At 45.8% G+C, this 4,876-nt stretch overlaps 1 pseudogene; it reads left to right on the forward strand.

The window, feature by feature from the left end:
• The first annotated feature begins 3,401 nt into the window (after positions 1 to 3,401).
• Positions 3,402 to 4,664, forward strand: LOC103259133 (annotated as a pseudogene).
• Positions 4,665 to 4,876: the final 212 nt, after the last annotated feature.

A 4,876-nucleotide genomic window follows, 5' to 3' on the forward strand; every position in this document is an offset into this window, starting at 1 on the left:
GTCACCTGGTGTAAGATTCCACGTATATGGCACCCTCGAGGTAACAGAGGTGACCAGCAGATTAGTGGGTTAGGGATGGCAGGGGTAGGCAGGTGGGTGTGATCATAGAGGGGCAGCACAAGGAAGGTCTCTGTGGGGATGGTACAGTCCTGAACCTTGGCTGTGGGGCGGGGGGTACTCAGATCTACATGTGATAAAATGGCAGAACTGTACACACATATCGTACCAATGTGCAAAAAAGGTGAGAAAGGGGGAAAAAAAAGCGGCCCCTGATATCTGGAAGCTGGCTCAGCATGGACAACTATGCCATGTTAGTCTCCTTTTAGACATAACCTCACAAGATACAAGCTCAGACAAGGTTACCCGAGACTGCTAAAGTAAGACAACCAAAGTCATGTCATAATTTTATCTAAGCAATCCACAAAGACAAGGTTACTGTGCCACACCACAAAATACCCAATATCCCCCTCTTTCGGCTGACATGCATGACAGTTGCTGCTTGACCCATTACAGCTTCTGCCCTGTACCATTCTCCTCTCTCTAGGTAAGACTTGAGATGCCCAGTCACAAAACGGCCTCTGCCTTCTGACAGCGCCCAATCTGGAGTGAACCCACTTCCTCAGTCCTCCCCCACACCACCCAGCCAAAACCCAAATCCTATAACAGGTTCTTTCTGACACATTCTGATGGAGATGCCCCATGGCTTACCACGGTGTGTGCTCACCCTCACTGCAGTGACTAATACGTGCAACTTGTTCACCCAGGTGTGTTCCGGGTGGGTCTCTGGCAGGAGGGCAAAAAGCTGGAGGATCTGTCCTACAGTTATGTAAGATGCCACCATCAGGGGAAACTGGGTCCATACAACCTCTCCAGGCTGTATGTGCAGCTGCTGTCTATAAATCTGTAATTATTTCAGAACAATAAGTTAAGACTCACTATAGGCCCGTTAGGCTGAAATACATTTGCTGTCTATGTGATTAAACCAACATAAAAGTAAACTTCATAAACAGTCATCACAAACTTGCTATCAGAGGTTCTCTTTGGAGAATGGGAAGGATTTGAGTGGGAGCAGATGACTACCATTTCCTGAATGAAAAATAACTAAGGCTTCCCAAAACTAATAGGAAAATTAAAATATACATAGGTGATATAATGACTCAGTACAAATTGTACCCTTGACAAGAACAGAAGAGTAAAAAATAAAATCAGAAAACAAAACAAGACATTAAAATCAACAAGAGCCCCAGTGACCCGACAGAAAAGTAGATCAAGAAAGTTCAAAGATCATAGCTTCCAGGTCCGGAAACTGAACTGGCTACTTAGCTAGTGCTCCCTGAGGGCCAAGTAAACTAACCCAAAGGGAAAAGAAACACCATGGGATGGGTCATGGACTCTTCAGATAGTTAGAACTTTCCAGAATAGTCCAGCTGATGCCTCTGTGTACATCTGTGTGTGTGTGTGTTCACACACCTGTGTGCATACATGCATGTGTGTGCACGTGTTGTGTGTGTGTGCGCGCGCGCGCTGGGACAGGGGTGGGGGTTGTAGATGAAACATATCCATGCTGTCCTTATCTGCTTTTAACAGCCAGACAATGAGTCTGCCAAAATACTACACTGACAAACTGGTAGCTCTCCTGGCTCTGATGGCACACTTCTAGTTCAGCCTTTGATCAGGGAAGAGAGGTGGGTCAGGGAGGAAATGAGACAGGGAGAAGCGTTACTTAGAGGCTGCTAACCTTACCCACCTGGGGTAGATAGAATGACGGCCCCCAAAAAACCTGGCCCTAATCCCAGCAACCCGTGAATGTTACATTGCAGGGCAATATAAACTTTGCAGATATGATTTAGTTAAGGATCTCAAGATGGGGAGATGATTTTAGATTATCTGGATGGGCCCAATGTAATCACAGGATCCTTATAAGAAGGAATAGGAGCCGGGCATGGTAGCGCACGCCTGTAATTCCGGCTACTTGGAAGACTGAGGTGGAAGGATCGCCGGAGCCCAGCAGGTCGAGGCTGCGGTGGTCGGGACCGGCCACTGCACTCCAGTCTGGGCAACAGAGTGAGACTCCGACTCAAAAAAAAAAAAAAAAAAGGAATAGGAAGGTCAGAGAGGGCCAAGTGATAGCGGAAGCAGAGGAGGGAGTGACATGGGGCCATGAGACGAGAAACGCAGGCAGCTTCTAGAAGCTGAGAAAGGCAAGGAAACGGATTCTCCCCAGAGCCTCAAGAAAGAATGCAGCCCTGCCAACACCCGCTTTTAGCCCAGTGAAACCAATTTCAGACTTCCGTCCTCCAGAACTGTAACATAATACATGTGTTACTTCAAGGCACAAGTTTGTGGTAACTCGTTACAGCAGCCATAGGACACGAATACACCCAAAGATCAAAGTCCACCATATTCTAAGGTCACTAGAATATGTTGTCAAGATAGAAGGACAGAGATTCAGGTCACTGGCTGATTCAGGTCCATGGACTTTCAAGGGCTCTCTGCTCTCCTCTTCCAAATCTACAGCGGCCTTAAAAATGGAGAAGTGCTTCCTTCTAGAAACTTGATATTCAGCCCTATATATAATGTAAGCTTCATTCTCTCTCCACTTTATCAAGACACCTGTGAAAGGCCTTGAAAACCACAAAAGTGTACACCTTTGTTACTTACTACATAATATAGCTTGGAGATGTTTTCACAACTGTGCACAGACAGCATGTCATCCCTCTGTATTTTATCCTTCGTATAGACAATAATTACATCAACAATACCTCTTTAGGGTATAGCAGTTCTAATTATAGAACTCCAGAGGGAACCATGACTTTCAAAACCTAAATATTCAGATGAATTATACAATTCATCTTTTTTTTTCATTTCACTAATTGTAAGCTATCCCCCCACCAAAATTCCACCTTAGCATTTAATGATCCGCATTTTTATTTAAAAACTTATAAACTTAGAATAACATGGCTATATAAAATAACAGGCTTAATTTTTCCACCAAATTGAAATAGTAACAAAGTTTTAAGTATGTTTATATTAATTTTTTCATATATATTTATTTTTTTCAGAGACAAATTCTCACTCTGTCATCTAGGCTAGGGTGCAGTGACATGCTCATAGCTCCCTGTAGCCTCAAACTCCTGGGATCAAGCAATCCTCCCTCTTCGGCCTCCCAAAGTGCTAGGATTATAGGTGTGAGCCACTGCATCCAGCCCGATTTTTCCATATAATTTTAAAATTTTCTTTATTTTTCTGTACTTGACAACTTGGAATCAAATTCTGAATTATCTCCAAAGTCCTAATTTAATGACTTAGCACTAAAGCAAGACCAAATTTCAGTCCTTTGTGTAATTTTTAGCCTCAGGAACAGCTGACTCATAGATTGTAGATCAGATCCCATACGGGACATGAGGTCATAAACTGGGAAAACAACAGAGCAGATCATTTTATGTTCCAGAATAGACCCTCATTTTATGTTTTAGGATAGGCCATTTATGTTCTAGAAAAGCCCTAGGAAGTTGGGAGAAAGGGGAACCAATACTGACATGAAGCTCATGCTGCCTGCTCCACCAGGAGGCAGAGTCCTTTGTCTCCGACCCAGTTGTCTTGTGTCTCCTGATTGCACCCATAAAACTCTACCTGTCAGGCTGGGCTTGGTGGCTCAGCCTGTAATCCCAGTACTTTGGGAGATCAAGACGAGCGGATTGCCTGAGCCCGCCGGTTCAAGACCAGCCCCGGCAACTTAGCAAGACCTCATCTCCACAATAAAAACAAAACAAAACAAAATTCAGCCAGGTGTGGTAACACATGCCTGTAGTTCCTGCTACTTGGAAGGCTGAGACAGAAGGATCGCCAGAGCCCAGCAGGTTGACACTGGGGTGGTCATGTGTCACTGCACTCCAGCCTGAGCAACAGACGGAGACTCCGACTCCAAAACAAAAAGAAAAAAACCAATAACTCTGTCTAACCTGTTAGATGCAAATAGGTTGAAATCTCAGACTCTTCGTAGTGATTAACCAAGATCACCAAAATACACCTTATACATGTAACTCATACAAGACTAATAACTAGTAAACACTGCTGAGAGACATTAAAGAAGATCAAAATAAAGAGACATACCGCGTTCAAAGAGTGGAAGACTCAGAATTGTTAAGATGGCATCTCTTCTCAAACTGATCTAGATTCAAAGCAATCCCGATCAAAATCTTAGCAAGTTTTTCAAAGACACCAACAAGCTGAATTTTACATTTAGATGGCAGGGCTGCAGCGGCCGCACCTGCGAGCCAAAGCTGAGACCCGACATGGTGACGCCGCCTGCGCCGTGAGAGCAGAGTGGCCCTGGGCCCACCATGCGCCAGCGGCCCTGACACGGGCGCCAGCGGCTCCAAGGCTCGGGGCCTCTGGCCCTTAGCTTCGGCGGCGGGCACCGAGCAAGCTTTGGTGCGGCCTCGAGGCCGAGCCGTGCCCCCCTCGTGTTCACGCGCTGCGGCTCCATGTTCTATGATGAAGATGGGGATCTGGCTCACGAGTTCTACGAGGAGACAATCGTCACTAAGACCCGGCAGGAGCAGCCACACATAAGAATCTGATCCCTCGGGGCATCCTGAAGCTGGATCCCCCCCCTCCCCCCCATCCACGTGGATTTTCCTGTGATCCTCTATGAGGTGTGAGCCTGTGAGGTGGCAAGCACAAGCACCCCCTGCGCCAGCAAGAAACCCCCAGGCTCAAGGTGTGGCTTCCACTGGGGAGCCCAAGCTGGGGCCACAATCCTGAATAAACTCCGCCGGTCCAGAAAAAAATAAAAATAATAATTAAAAAATAAATTTAGATGGCAAATTTAGAGTAGCCAAACGAACTTGAGAAAGAAGAAACAGACTGGGAA

This window comes from Carlito syrichta, unplaced genomic scaffold, assembly GCF_000164805.1.
Source record: "Carlito syrichta isolate Samal-C Ts95f unplaced genomic scaffold, Tarsius_syrichta-2.0.1 Scaffold302529, whole genome shotgun sequence".
Classification (NCBI taxonomy): Eukaryota; Metazoa; Chordata; class Mammalia; order Primates; family Tarsiidae; genus Carlito; species Carlito syrichta.